Here is a 16980-nt window from a genome sequence, read left to right as displayed (position 1 = left end):
TATTGTAGTACACAAACCCTATGTTGATGAGTTGCCTGATCTCCCTACCCAATTCTCAACAGTATTTCCTGCCTGTGTTGTGACCCGTGCACAGTCAAGGAAATTTGAAAATACTGTTGACCTGTCTGATACTGTCATTTTTTCTCAGTCTAACGATGAAAAATGCGAGCTGAGTGTGGTACCTGATTTGGTTTCAGAACCTGTTGAAACCGGTGCGATACCAGAACTTGCTTTAAAAGTTGGTAGGGAGGATTTAATTGTTGCTCAGTCTTCTGATTCTTCCCTAGCATCTTGCATGGATGCTGTGGTGGACATTATGCAAGCGCCGGAAGCTGGGGTAGTTTACTTTTTGGAGGATGGTGTACTGAAGCGTAGATGGAAGCCCCAGTGTCCTGATTTGAAGTGGCAAGAGGTTCACCAAATAGTCTTGCCTTCTGGGTATCGTTCACAGGTGTTGCGATTAGCTCATGTGAATGCTCTATCAGGTCACTTAGGTGTGACAAAAACTTTTCACCGCATTTCCAAATATTTCTTTTGGCCAGGCCTAAAGTCATCTGTGTCCAAATTTGTGCGTTCCTGTCCTACGTGTCAATTGGCTGGTAATCCAAACCAAACCATTCCGCCCGCTCCATTGAATCCGATACCAGTTCTTGGGGAACCATTCGAGTGGTTAATTATTGACTGTGTAGGGCCCTTGCCGAAGTCAAAGTCTGGTCACCAATATGTGTTGACTATTATGTGTGCTGTGACCCGTTATCCTGAGGCAGTGCCACTCCGCACTCTCAAAGCTAGAACAGTTGTTCGAGAGCTCATTAAGTTTTGCTCTACCTTCGGGTTACCGAAGGTGATCCAGTCAGATCAAGGCACTAATTTCACGTCTAAAGTATTTTCACAGATGTTGAATGAGTTTGGGATTAAGCACCAATTGTCTAGTGCTTACCACCCGGAATCACAAGGTGCCTTGGAGAGATTCCATCAAACTCTTAAGTCGATGCTCCGAAAATTTTGTATCGAGACCGGTAGGGAATGGGTTGAGGGTTTACCATTGATTATGTTTGCTGCAAGGGAGAGTGTCCAGGAGTCACTGGGTTTTAGTCCAGCAGAGCTGGTGTTTGGACACACTATAAGAGGTCCTCTTAAGTTAATCAGTGAGCAGTTGCTGTCACAGAGTTCTTCACCTATGACTGTCCTCGACTATGTCAGTTCTTTTCGGGAACGACTTCACAAAGCCTGTGAGATTGCTAAGGCTCACCTTGCTAACTCCCAGACAAAGATGAAAGTGCAGTATGATTGTAAGAGTGTGGCACGTACTTTTCAGCCTGGTGATGCTGTGCTCGTCCTGCTTCCTGTACCTGGATCTGCATTGCAGGCTAGGTTCTCTGGGCCTTACGCAGTAGAGAGTAAGCTAAGTGATACTAACTATGTGATCTGTACTCCTGATCGGAGGTGCAAAAGCAGAGTATGTCATGTGAACAGGTTAAAAGCTTACATTGTACGGGATGTAAGTAAAGTGAATTCCTCTAAGCCAGTGTCTGTTGCTACCCTAGTGGTGCCACCAGTGTATTGCCCTGAGGAGGATGGGTTAATGGTAAAAGATACTCAAACGTCATGTGTTCATCTGCAGAATTCTGTTGTTTTGGATAATTTGAAATCTTGCCTCTCTCATTTGTCTCCAAGTGAGTTTGAAATCATTAGTAGTTTGATTGGTAAATATCCCAGCCTTTACGCCGATGTTCCATCTCAAACTACTGTATTATGTCATGACATCGATGTTGGTAGCAGTCCACCAATTAAGCAACATCCTTACCGAGTGAACCCACGGAAACGTGGTGTTATGCAATCTGAGGTCCAATATCTGATTGATAATGGATTGGCTATGCCTAGCCAAAGTCCATGGAGTTCACCTTGTATATTGATACCCAAGTCTGACTCCACTTTTAGATTTTGTACCGATTATCGTAAGCTTAATTCTGTGACCAAGCCAGATTCCTTCCCACTCCCGCGAATGGAGGATTGTGTAGATCGAGTTGGTAGTGCACGCTACGTCACAAACCTGGACTTGCTAAAAAGAATATTGGCAAGTCCCTCTAACACCTCGTGCTTCAGAAGTTTCCGCATTTGTTACACCTGATAACTTCCTGCAATACTCTGTCATGGCGTTTGGTATGAGAAATGCACCTTCCACCTTCCAAAGACTCATGAACAGGGTATTGGCAGGACTGCAGAATACTGAAGTTTATTTAGATGATGTGGTGGTGTACTCTGATTCATGGGAGGATCACTTGATCAGGTTGGAGGAGGTGTTTGAACGGTTAGCTGATGCTTCACTAACCTTAAATTTAGCAAAATGTGAATTTGTGAAAGCTGTGGTTGTATATCTGGGTAAATGTGTGGGACAGGGTCAGGTGCGACCAGTAGAGGCTAAGGTCTCTGCAATTATTGAGTTCCCCACCCCGACTAACAAGCGTGAGTTGAGACGTTTTTTAGGAATGGCCGGATACTATCGTGGCTTCTGCAGAAACTTTTCTGCCATTGTTTCAACCCTTACTGACCTCCTAAGTACATCTAGGACATTTTTATGGACCTTAGAGTGTACCCGTGCTTTTAACGCTGCTAAAGACCTTCTGTGTACTGCTCCTGTTCTCTCTGCTCCCAATTTAGCATTCCCCTTCCAGTTGCAGGTGGACGCCAGTGCTACCGGAGCTGAAGCTGTGTTGATGCAGGAGTACCCAGTGGGCATTGAACATCCTGTATCTTTTTTCTCTAGAAAGTTTTCCAAGAGTCAACTGAATTACAGTACAATTGAGAAGGAGGCATTGGCTTTATTGTTAGCACTTCAACATTTTGAGGTGTATTTGGGTGGAAGTAATAGCCCTATTACCGTGTACACCGATCATAACCCCTTGGTGTTTCTTTTGAGAATGTCCAATTCTAATCAACGACTGATGCGCTGGTCTCTTATTGTGCAAGAGTATAACATTGATATCCGGCATAAAAAGGGAGCTGACAACGTTGTAGCCGATGCTTTGTCAAGAACTTATGTTCTGGGTAATTAAGACTTGTACCGGTGAATGTTGTGTGTATTACAGCCTATGGCCGTAGTCTCTTGTGGTGAGGGTGTTACGTCCAAAGACGTATTGGGTTTGTTGTTTCTTTTATTTCTTCCCGTTTCTCTCTCCCTCTCTGTTCCATAAGCAGGAAGTAATGGCTGCCACCTGACTCCAATGATTGGTAACCTGATGTGATTGGAGGAGGAGAGGAAGCTGTGTGGATTTAAGCAGCATGATTCCATAGACCTGGGTGTGTATGTGTGGAGGCTGCATCGTGTGGTTCCAAATCTCAACCCCGAAGTTCTATTGAAATGTTCTTCTTAATTATATTTGGTTGATTGATTCTCTTCAGTGTCATCTTGTTAAATACTCTTGTGATAATTGGGGCCTACAACAAGAGTTTCTGGTTATGTTGTAAGTTATTATTTACTAATCTTTATCTGTGTTAAAGTCTTTATTATTAGTATTACTATGTCAAGTCTTTGGAGAAAGGGTTGGTAGAGAGGTGGATGCTTTTTCTTTATTGTACCTTATTTTCTCCTGGTTAAGTTAGTTAGGGAGTTAGAGTATTTATTGTACTTTTTCTTTTTTTTGTGTAGCCTAGTTAGTTCCTCCCTTAATAGTTAGAGGGTTTATGTTTGTTATTTTTCCATTTCCCCCTCTTGAAGCCTTGAAATCCTCCACCACTCATAAGAATAAAACCCCTTGTTTGCTCTTGAGTTTGTCTTGGGTTATTCTTGTTAAAGTATTGGGGTTGGGAGCTGAACTTTGCTGCCTCCACACATCACATCATCTATTTTCTTTGCTTTTATTCTGTTACACGTTCCTTCAACCCTAGACTAAATAGGGACATAACAGAATTACCTAACAGAGATACCTGCATTTGTATAACTCAAGTCTGAATTAATATAAAGACATTTTTATGGGTCTAAAATCCTGAAGAGAAATTGTCAGGCTTATAGCAGTCATAGCACTCATGCACCAAGTGTTGTATACTTTTACAGGCTCATGTTTGACTGTATGCAGACGCTGAGCATTCATGTCAAAATCGAAGTATACTTTGGGCTTAAGATGTCTGTTTATAACAGAGGTGGGAGAGTCTTTATTTAAATGTGAGCATTACTGAAGGTTACACACATTGAATACATTTAGGTAATAAAATGTCTGTATCTTTTAAACATTTGGTTTAAATTTGAGGAATCCCTCATAGCACAAATGGTGCAGGGCTAGCTATGCAATGTGTAATATTTAGGATTAGGGGTTTGTTCAAATCCTAACCCTAAGTATTAGCAATGATAATTATTCAGATTGAATAGACTATATTTCTTAAGATTTTAGGCACAGTGAACAAGATTTTCTAAATGTAAAGCATATGTTTGGATGTTTTGGACTTTGTACCCATAACAACAAAATCTCCTACTGAAGACAATTTTGATCAAGACGAACCTAAGCCAGACACCAACATACCCGAAGACCAGCCTCCATTCGTCCCCACTTTCCCTCCTGCAGAATTAGGGCAGGTAGTGTCTATAAAGGCTAGAGCTCAGTGGCTCCATCCTTGTTCAGCTATGGTGTGTTAATGTATTGGCTCCTGTCCTCCGAGTCCCAGCACAGCTCTTGTTTGCTTAGGACCTTGCTCGGACACAAGGATGCAGATGGCACAAAGAGCAGCCCTGGAGTACCTTTCGAGGCTCTTGCAGAGTGCTGGGTCATGTTTTCTCACCGAGTACAAGACAGGAAATCCATTTAATTACCTGTGAAGCAGAAGACTAAATGTGGGGGGTTGACAGGGAAGGACTGTGTTATAAGGCAGGAGCTCTACCCTGCAAGACCCTTCAGTTCTCTCTTCTCACAGCCTCTCTCTCACTCTCTTTGTCTGACTTTTCCCTTTGCCTTTAGCACTCACTGTCCTTCCCACGGTCCTCTCTGTTTTCTTATCTTCCTTTCATTTTTGTCCTTTCTATGTCTACTGCTTCTTCTTTCCTGGCCTTCTTTACCCCTATCTTTGTCCTCTCTCTCTCTCTCTCTCTCTCTCTTTCCTTCTACCATCTGTCATCCTTTCTCTCTTATGTGAAGCTTCATTTTCAGTCAGACCCTGTCTCACACTTTTTCATTCATTTTACTGTCTTACCTGTTTCGTTTTTTATTTGTACTCATCCATCCTTTCTCTTTGCTTTGAGCCCAGAGGTCACTAGATGGTTCCACATTGCATCAAAATGACAACAAACTTAACATTTCTGCTGTTTAGTAGAGACACTGGAAATTAATGTCGATGAATGTACCCACACACCCTCATTATGCTTTCTTGACACAGCAAACATACTGTTATTGTACAAACTTCGGAATCCCTTACCCACAACCCAAATTTTCAATTGTAAATCATGGAACTTGCAAGCTACACCCAGCTAACTTGGTATATATCTGCTATCTGTCTGTCTGTCTGTCTGTCTGTCTGTCTGTCTGTCTGTCTGTGTTGATGAGTGGTTAAGTAGTGATGCTTCTAACTTCACTAAATATTTTTCAATATTGTGACGGTAGCTCAGCTGTTTTCACAATAGTGTAGTGTGCAGGGTGGAGGGCGAGGCTGGGTCTTGATTACACACACCCGGCCCCTAATTCGGCCCTTATCCCTCTCCAGCTAATCAGCCTGATTAGGGGCCGGGTGTGTGGAATCACGACCCGGCCCTGCCCTCCACATGTTGCTTTTCCAGTAACAAGGTTCTTTTTCTGTAGTATCACAAAACAAACTTAAACCTCCCCCGCTTTTATGTATGTGCTGGGATTTGCTTACATTATTTTGCTCTCCATTCTTTCAGACAGTTCATATAAATGAACTGATTAAAATAATAGATTTTCTTATACTGAACTAAGACTTCGTTTTAGTTTGTCAGTTTATTCAGATCACAAATGATTCAATAATTAAATATGTGAAATATTTAGTTAATCGCTGTTAATAACACTATATTATGACTCCTTTATATAAAACGTGTTCTAGTCTTATTAGTAAATTTTTAGTAAGTGTAATTAATATATATATATATATATATATATACCCCAGTTAGTCCGGTCCTCGAATCTGATTGGACGAGAGACTTTCCATGAGCACACTGTGTGTGTGTATCACTCCGTGTTCATGCTGTTCTAAACTAAATTGTATCTGTTAGGAGTTCCTGGCTTTATTTTTGAAATTACATATGTTAGCCAGCAGGTGGTGGCAAAATATATTTTATGTGTGTAATATGAGCCAGTTGGTGATGTAAAGTGAATCTGTTAGTCATTGTTTACATTGAACTGTGCACAGCGTTAAACAGACAACTTCAGGATTAAGGCTCATGCTGAGAGACACAACAGACTGATTGGGTGTGGCAACAGGTGATTGCACATGCTCTCTCTTACTCTCTCTCTCTCTCACACACACACACACACATCCAGCAGTCTATCCTTGTTTATCAAATAACTTGTTAGAAACAGCGCAAGCCGTGATGCTATTTCTGAAGTGAACTTTTTGAATTACTAATGAAGTCTTGGACGCATCATTTGTTTTGAACCAGAAACGGCAGATTCTGATTCGTCGCGTAAGTAGTTACATGCACAAATGCGTTTTTATGACCATACTCGTTTTTTCCTATTTTTTTTAAATGTTCTTGTTCAATGAACTGTTGTATATAAGCAATATCACACTCGCAATCTTGCTATATGGCAGAACATCAGCACTGCTGTAATTAACTACTGCACTCGGCCTACGGCACTTCGGCTCTGTGTGTGTATGTGTGTGTGTGTGTGTGTGTATATATATATATATATATATATATATATACATACATATATGCGGCCGAATCACAGCAGTGCTGATGTAGGGCGCACTCTTACTCGTGTGATATTGCTTAAATAAATACATATATGATCTCAGTGATTTGGACTGTGGCATGATTGTTGGTGCCAAATGGCCTGGGTTGAGAATTGCTGTACCTATGTATAAATACATACACATACACACACACACACATACACACACACATATATATATATATATATATATATATATATATATATATATATTAGGGCTGTCGATTTAACACGTTAATAACTTGCGATTAATTGTACCAAAAATAACGTGTTAAAAAAAATTACGCATATAATCGCAATGCTTTCCTGAGAGATTCAAGCTTGTACTACCACCTGTTTACTCCAGAGGGCAGTAAGTGAAATTTCAGCTGTGTGAGCAACGCGCAGTTTATTACAGTGAACAAAACTCTTCAGCGGACACACTACATAAAAGTGTGAACCAAGGGATCTCAAGATGTGTTTAAAGATTGAGTATTAAACTATATTTAACTTGACACAGTGACCTAAACATTTTATTTTTATGATGCATCACACCTGAGACGCGACACAAGCATGTCTGACGCAGGTCGTATGGTCTTTACCTCACAAATATTTAATTACCAACAAGGTGAAAGGAGGTGTCCTTTAAACTGTTACACCGCTTTTACCCAGTCAATCTTTATTTAAGCTCCCTGAAATAGATCCACTTTGCTCCTTCTGTAATGCTGTAGATGAATCTGCCCCTCACCTTTTTTTGGGAATGTGTCCACGCTGGAGAAACTTTTGTTTGTTTGTACATACCTCTATATTAACTAGTTTTTCTTTGCTTTATAAAGACCTTTTATTTGGTTTTCACAGTTTTGATAACTTAAGTTAATATTTTCTGATTAATCTGTTTATTTTTCTTGCCAAGTTTTTTTATACATAAGTGTAAATTTATGTCTATAAAGCCCCTATTTGCACTTTTTTGTAAAGACTTAAAATATTATTTAAATACTCTTTGTACCTCCAACAAAGCATTGAAAACCATTGCACTATGTAATGAATATAATGTCTTGGCATTATTGTAAAATATATCTGTAGTATCGTGTACTATGTATACCCCTGGCAAAAAAAATTCTGACGCAGGTGTACATTGACGGGTCCTTAAACAAGCCCTCATAATAAATCTCCAACTGATTGACAAATTCACTGTATGTCAATGATTGACTTATGATCAATAATATAGTAGTAAACAATACATTGTATTTTAAAGCCAGTTTGTGAATGGTCTTGTCATTGATTAACTCTGCCACAAGAATGTAATGCATTTTAATTATCTGAATATTTTTTTATTTTATATATATATATATTTGTATGTGCGATTAATCGCGATTAATTAATCGGGAAACCATGTAATTAATTCGATAAAAAATTGTAATCGATTGACAGCCCTAATATATATATATATACACACACACACATATATATATATATATATATACACACACACACACACACACATGAATGGTTGATTAGATAATTGCATGGATGATTGTTGGTGCCAGACGGGCTGGTTTGAATATTGAACCAATTGTCTAGCTGCGGGAGCGTTCCAATCCAACCCCACACTCATAGCGGCCCAGGCAAGCCTGTCGGCCATCTGGCCATCAGCCTCAGACTGGCCGTGCTGACCCGAAGGTGGCAGTCCAGTCAAGTCTTCCACGTCAGATGCCAGGACGCTCTCTGATACAGCGGGGAATTCGTCATCCAGCTCAGCAGTTCCGAGGGAGTAAACAGACTGGCCGTGAGACAAGCCGCTCTCACCTCAAGCCTGCATGTAAGTCAACGAGTCTGCCGGAATGTGGGTGGTTCGTGGGGATCTACCCGGCGAAACCGAGCCCACTGCCATCCCCAAATCGCCTCCATCGCCAGCCGGGTCATCCTCAGTCCCATGGGAAGGAGCAACGTGGGTGGTGGCTGAAGTGGTGTTCCTTTTTAGGAAGGAAAGCTCCGACCGCAATGTTGGCAGTTATCGCGGTGAGAACATGAACCATCCACAAACGATGCCTCAGTGTGATATCAGCCCTTTTAGGAAATACTCTCTTTTACTAGCGCTGTCAAAGCACCCAGGGGCAAAGCTGCACTGCTGTTCAGAGAAGGAGAAAGCTGCTGATATGCGCCGTAGTTCCAACAGAAAACGCTCTACAGAGGTGAGTGGAACAGAAGTGATCTCAGCTCGCTGCTCGCACAACCGCTCTGCACCAAAGACAAAATCTGAATGAACAGATGCACGATTCCCTCCTTTTATACCTGTATGTCCGGGGGAGGGACATGCAAATTCTGTCAGCCATATTCTCATTGGCCTTTTCTCAAGTTCAGAGGTAACCGAGGCCTTGAAGAAAGTCCCCTAATGTTGCTTCATTTGACACAACGTCAAGTGTTATAAGAGTTGTAAGAGCGATAGATGGGGAACAACTGTTCTGACTTTCGCCACTGGCTAATGCAGTCAACATAAACTTGCAGCACCCAAACTGGGCAAATCATATGCATGCTCCTCTGACTCAAATGGGGAAGGATAGAAATCCTGAAAATAAATAGTCTGCAAGCGAAATGATAAGCGCCACCCACAAATAAATTGGCATGATTGTATAAGGGCTACAGACCACTTGACACTCAGACGATGTCCCATAGCGAATACACAGCTTGAGTTCCTACGAAAGGGAAGTACAGTTTAAAGAAGCATTATAAACTGCTTATAACTTTCAGGCAAGGCTTTGTCATTCCAGCATCAAAGTTTGTCTAGTTCCAAATACTCTGTACTCCTAAATTTCCTGCAAGTAAACGCATGTGTTTTTTTTCTTGGCGACCACAAGTTTGAAATGTGTTCCTTTGAGACCGCAATTATCTATTACTGCTGACTTAGTGTGCATGCATGCCTAGCCTTTTTGTAGGGTTAAAAACAACATGGCAGCCAGTGGGCTGCAGCACACACGTTTGGCCCCGCTCTGCTGTTAAATGGGTTTCATGTCTTCATCCGTGTGTGCAGTGTGACTCTCCTGGTAATAGCAGTGGAATGGCAGCAGCAGGTCTCTCCTCACAGATAAATAGAAATAAATACAGAATCTGTTGGTGTTCATTTCAAGTACCACATGATATTTTATGCACAAAGCGAATGACTGAAGGCCCCTGAGGCATCCAGAATAACAGAAATCTTTGCTGATTTGGGAGAACAGGTTTTGATAAGCATGGTTACGCGGCATGAATAGTCGAAAGCTTGGAAACGCTTCACTGCTCCCTCGCAGCACATTAGCAAACTGGAGGCTAACATTAGTTTAGTATGGAAGAAGAAAAACAGAGAAAAAGTTTTCTGATAGCCCTAAGAGGTGTGCTCGAAGCAGAACTAGCCTACCAAATTAGATCTACGTTGATTTGAAACTCTCGAAGTAAAACAGCTAATTGTATTTACTTATTTAGCATAGTATGCTCAGTAAACCAGGCCAAGAGACATCTGTTAGTAATTCATGAATATTTCAAGACCAGTGTTTACTTGAGCACGACTGAAAACCATTCAGAGCGGGAAAATGAACAGGAGAAATTGCTATATTTATGAAAGGCAAAGAGTAGGGGTGGGCGGAATGATCCTAAAGTATCTATACTTCCAAAACTGATGTTGTATCAAAAAAATTTATCCTCACAAAAAATAAACAAAACATAAATATTTTTTTTTAAACTAGGGATATTATTATTTGGTTACCATGAACATGAGCAATAATCATAAGCTTCAAAGTGAAATTAAATGGATTAGGCTATGTTAGCAAATACTTGTGCGTGGGAACTATTTCTTCGTCTGCTCATCTTCCCATGCATGTTGAAAGATACAAGCAGACAAGCGCTTGTGCCGTCAGAACAAGAGGGATCAGTGCCTTGTAGAGGTAATGATAGAAAATCAGAGAAATGCTAGTAGTGTTGTCTTGGGAATATGCAGGCCTATGTCGTATTCCCACCTATCTTTCTTAGGAATTTGTGTATGCTTACCTGAAATAAGTGATGATGATGATGCATATGGTCGCTAGAACAACGAGTAGTCTTCTGACTCTGAACTTTTTCAATCTACTAACATGATGCCACAACACTGTTGAGTGAAGTTTGTGTGTGTGTATGGGCATGTTTATGTTGTTTACGAGGACAATTTTTTAGGTTACAAACTGTTAATTACAAGGGTATTATGCTATAAATGTGGTTTATGAGGATATTTCTAGTGGCCCCATAATTTAAATAGCTTAAAAAACATATTAAACAATTTTTTATTGAAAATTCAAAAATGCAGAGATTTTTTGTGAGGGTTAGGTTTAGGGGTTGTGTTAGGTTTAGGGGATAGAATCTATAATTTGTACAGTATAAAAATCATTATGTCTATGGAAAGTCCTCATAATGATAGGTAGACCAACATGTGTGTGTGTGTGTGTGTGTGTGTGTGTGTGTGTGTGTGTGTGTGTGTGTGTGTGTGTGTGTGTGTACTGATGGCACTGGCAAGACAGACAGTCAGACTAAGCTGATCCACCAATCAGAACGTTCATTTCAGACGTGATTGGATATTTGCTATCCAATAATGTTTTCAGTTTCAGTAAGGGGTCGGACATTTCTAGCATCTGATGCACAAGCAAGGCAAGGCAATGTATTTATAAAAACAACAGGTAGTTGACAAATGTGCTGTACATTATTAAAACAAGTCCATAAAAATAAACATAAAAAAACACTCCTAAAATCAACATAACACATATGGGTACCAACATATCTTCAATCATGGCTTAGCTAAAAGCCTGGGTGAAAAGATCGTTTTTTAAACAAGATTTAAAAGATACCAGTGCAGGAGCTGTTCTAATGTGCATAGACTATTCCAGAGCTTCGGGGCCACCATTGCAAAGTCGCGGTCACACCTCAGCTTAAGTCTTGCCCTTGGAATAGTCAAGATTTTCTGATCTGAGGACCTGAGGGATCTAGATGGCGTGTGCATGTGCAAAAGGTGTGAAAAGATAAGAAGGTGCAAGAACATTTAAGGATTTAAAAACAAACAATAAAATCTATCTTATTACAGACCGGCATTCAGTGCAGAAAGGCCAATATTGGGGTACCCCGATTTGATAACAAAATTAATCTGTTTGTCAAATTTAAGCGAACTATCAAAAAGTACCCTTACGTTTTCACCATAGTTTTACAATATGTTGCTTGAGGACCTAGATTGAAATTAGATGACCCCAGAACATCAGGGGCCCCAAACACAACACTCTCTGTTTTACAATCTTTTAAATGTAAAATTTCAAAGATGTCCATGGTTTTAAATTTTTTAGGCAAGCTAAAAGAGGTTCTAAGGAATTTTGTTTTTCATTGGCGGATACATTTTAGTATCATCTGCACAATAATGAAAAGTTATTCCATGTTTGTTAAAAACTGTCCCAATTGGAAGAATAATAAAAACAAAATTGGTCCCAAAATAGAGTCTTGCGGGTAAGTAAGAGGGGTCCCACAAGTAAGAGGGGCTGTGGAAGATGAATATTCACTCAAGGTAACCGCAAAGCTTCTATTACTTGAATAGCACTTGAACCAATTAAAGAATATCTTGATCTATTTATAAGAATATCATGGTCTATGGTGTCAAATGCAACATTAAGATCTAATAGCACCAAAATTGCAGAATCCCCTGAGTCCACAGTTAACAAAACATCATTAAGAACCATTCAAATAGCAGATTCTGTGCTATGGTGTGCTATGAAACCAGACTGAAATGCTTCCAAAATAGAATTCTTCTATCAAAAAAGTCTGCAGCTGAAGAACAAAAACTTTCTCCAACCCTTTTGAGAGAAGTGGCAATTTAGAAATAGGTCTGTAATTTGGAGTAAACTGTAGGATCCAGATTTATATTTTTAATAAGGGCTGCACTACAGCATGTTTAAAAAGGCTGGTACACAATACTAGGCCCAGAAGTATCAAAGACCTGTTTGAGCAATATTGATGGTAAAATGTCAAGTGTAAATTCAGATGGCTTTAATTTATCTAAATCTTTTGCCAGACTGGGAAAAGACTGTTTCAAAGATACCAGACATAGCAGGGCATTCAAGAGGGTTTGATGGGTCTAAAGCAACAGGTAGAATTTGAGATCTAACATCAGCAACCTTTTGTAACAAAAAATCTGAGAATTTTCTCATGTAGCTATTGATACATCAAGGCTGACCACATTAGAAGGATTAATAACATAATTGATGTTACTTAATAGTACTCTAGATCTATGACAGATTTTCTCAATAATATCTGAAAAATACTTTATCTTAATTTCTTTAATTGATTTCTGATAATGATGCAAGGTATCCCTTAGAATATCATAAGAAACTTTGAGCTTATCCTTCTTCCATTTGCGCTCAGCTCTCCTGCAGTTCTGTATTAGAGCTCATGTGGCATCATTAAGCCAAGGCTCTGGCTTACTTTTTGCATGCTTCAATTTCTGGGGAGCTACAGAGTAGAACAGGTTGAATAAAGTAAGCAGAGCCTCAGAGCTCACATACAATGGAGGATTTTCCAGAATTGAAAAATGGTGGGCACGTTTATATGCTGTTGAATACCGATTAACAGTGGACGAATTCGTTTTGCAAGACAGACGAGCAGGAAGGTGAGGTTTGACGTTCTGACATGGAAAATAAGCGGAGAAAACTGTCACAGATATCAACATAACAAACTAAATAAATGATAAAACTAAGTCTAATGTTCATGTGTAGGGCCAAACAAAGATTGTACAAGATTAAAAGAGTCAAGCATATTTAAAAAGTATTTCACCAGGGGGCCTGATGGACAACATACATGTATATCAAAATCTCCCACAATTAAATGTTTATCATAATTCAGTAAAATTCCCCTGTAAAGCAGGTTAAGGGAAAGGAGGAGGTGAGAACCGGCTTGACAATATAAATAATAAACACACAAACATAAACACACAGAGCAGTTGCCTGTAATTCGCTGGACGGCAGTTTCGAGGACGGGCACTGCCTCAAGTGTTACACTGAGACAGCGCCCTCGCACGCCCCCATCAGGCTGATTGGGGACCGGGTGTGCTTTTTTCCAGCCCGGCCCGGCCCCGCCCTCCTACATCCTACATCTCCCTAAAAAAAGTCTTGGATGAACTCCTTATTAAATTTAGGTGGCTGATAGACCACCACACACAGCAATGGCTCCACCAAATCTAATTGAAACACTTGCAATTCAAAACTAGAGAAAATTACCATCTTTAAGAACCGACAGTGAAAACTGTTTTTAAAAACAGAGGCGTGTCCTCCACCATGACCTGTAGTTCGGCGAGCTGAAAAATTCACAAATAAGAACACCAAGTCTCTTGACGTAAAAAACAGTCCTTCAAGATAAGTCTTATTTGATAGCGATCTCACATTAACCAGTGCCAATTTGAACAAAATGTAGTTGCTTACTGCCTGTGATGCACAACATAGCGGGTTAAGGTTGCAGAGATTCACACCACCTTTACGGAGATGCTGCGTCCGATATTGAGGGTGTTCGGCAAAAAACTCCAGAACAATCGGCCGAATCCATAAATGTGCCGGTTGAAGAGTGTGCCGGTAAACCCAACGAAGGTATTCCCACTTGTATTCTTGGAGAAGAGACCAGGAATGGGTCACAGAAACCGATGCCAGGTAGGACTTCAGTTTCACGGATATCCTTCCTCGTTTTCCCCGTCTTCTTCGATGTTTCATTCGTGAAAGAGTGCAAGGAAAGTGCAAACACTATGGCACACTGGACAGGACTGGAGGAAGGCTGGTGTACGGTCCTTTAAATTCTTGCTTAATCAATACATCAACAGTGTTTCTGATGTTAATGAGCATAGGGCGGTCATAAACCAACACAGCAGATATATCCTGGACCAGAAAAGACACAAACAGGACGAGAACGTGGACGAGAGCAAACAGACCAGATATCAGATGGCAATCCACACATACTGGGGCCATCTTGTTAACTTGTTGAAGAAGCATCGCTGGAGAAACCATAATTTGCACTGTAAACGTATTTTCCTGATAAACATATATGTATATACATTTAACTTATGCAATTAAACTTTGTGAAAATACTACATGTTATTGAACCCTTGTTCAGTTTTAGATTATCTTCTTTTTTACTTTTACTGCTGTCATTTCAATTTATATTTCTAAGTAGGAAAACTATATACATAAATAAATATATATACGTTTCACTATACACAGAAAAACTCATTATAGTACACAAATAAAACAAATAACCATACATTTTTATGTAGGCTATATATGGTAATAATGTGAACATTACTACACTCATATTAGCTACAATGCTTAACAGTTTATTGCATATTATGAATTTGTTTATTAGTTAGAGTAATAATAATGTATTATCAATTTTCATAGTAGCTTAATAAAAGGAACATGAATGACACATATTAATTGAAATTAGGGCTGCAACTAACGATTATTTTGGTAATCGATAATTTAATTATTATTAGGTTGACTATTCATCTTTTCTGCAATTATTGCAAAGATTAATCATTAACTCTTAACCGATTATTCAGCTTGTGCCTGACTTAAAATGTTGCATTAAGTGTGCTTCCTAACAGTAAATAGAACAAGCTCATCTTGTAGAAAATACCTCTAAATGACATTAACTGAATTAAAGGGAAATGTTTACTTCAGGAAAGAAATTTACAGCAAAAAATCCTATTGTTATCAAGTGTTTTTGTCTTGTTTTCCATTTAAAATTTTCAAAAAATCTGTAAAACAAGATTACTTGAGAAGCAACATATAAGATATTTAGACTTGCTTTAAGAAAATGTCTCTTAAATATAAGTGAATTTTTTCACTTGGTTATACTACTGCAAGTGCAGTAAAGACAAAATATTTATAATCTATTCTCTAAAAGCAAGTCTAAATATCTTATATACTGCTTCTCAGTTGAATGCATCTTTTTTTTTTAAAGGATTTTTATATATTTTTAAATATTTGTATTTTTAAGATTATATTCAACATTCTAAGACAACGATTTTTTCTTCGGCAGTATAGCTGCTAAAGAAAATGTATGTTGTTTTAAAGGTTTTTTAGATATTTATATTGGAAAAAAAAACAAAACTTTGTTTCAGTGTATAATGGGGCGAATACTACCTCTCTCACCTTTCTGTTCACTTCAATCCATCTTTAACTAAAAAAAAAAAACAAACTCTCTCTTATTAATAAAGCTGCATATTGCCAATGTTCTTCACGATAAGAAATGCACAGTGACAAATATTATGATTCAATAAGTCACGAACCATCACGTTATAATCTAGCTGCATTAAGCGTGCACACTCGAGGGATGAGTGTCCCCGCACCAGAATATGCGTCAGCCGGGTGCAGTTTCAATCTCTCCTCCTTAGACTGGGACATTCGCGCAACTCAGAAGAGGCGCTTGCCGCACAGAGAGATGCCAGCTTCGAGTTTGTAGTTATTTACATGACCTTCTTCCATATTATTTGAACTTTAATAAAGCTATAATGCATTAAATAAAACTGGATTTAAAATGCTACACCAGGGTGTTTCCTTTAAAGATGCTAGACATGCAAGTTTTGCTTCAGACCTCTGGTACCTCCACGTCTGGCCCTTGGATGGGACGTGGAAGACCTAAGTGGCCTAACTCTGGCAGTGGTAGACACGATCACTCCCTCTACATGGCAGCTCTATGCCCTGAAGTGTTGTTTGTTCATGAGTTGTTCTTCCCGAGCCGAAGACACCCAGAGATACGCAGTCGGGTCAGTGCTTTCCTTCCTGCAGGAGAGTATCCTTCCTTTGAAGGTATATGTGGCCGCCATAACTGCCCACCACAACAAGGTGGATGGTAAGTCCCCAGGGAAGCACAACCTGATCATCAGGTCCCTCAGAGGTGCCCGGATGCTGAATACTCCAAGGCCACACCTATTCCCCTGATGAGATCTCTCAGTGGTCCTCGACTGACTCTAGTTGCTAGAGTCAGTCGAGCTGAAAGTTCTCTCCTTGAAGACAGCCGTCCTGATTGCGCTCATCTCTATCAAGAGTGTTGGGGAACTGCAAGCGTTCTCTGTCAGCGATACTTG

Source organism: Xyrauchen texanus, chromosome 34 (genome assembly GCF_025860055.1).
Source record: "Xyrauchen texanus isolate HMW12.3.18 chromosome 34, RBS_HiC_50CHRs, whole genome shotgun sequence".
Taxonomy (NCBI): Eukaryota; Metazoa; Chordata; class Actinopteri; order Cypriniformes; family Catostomidae; genus Xyrauchen; species Xyrauchen texanus.
Note: the sequence above shows the minus strand (reverse complement) of the source record.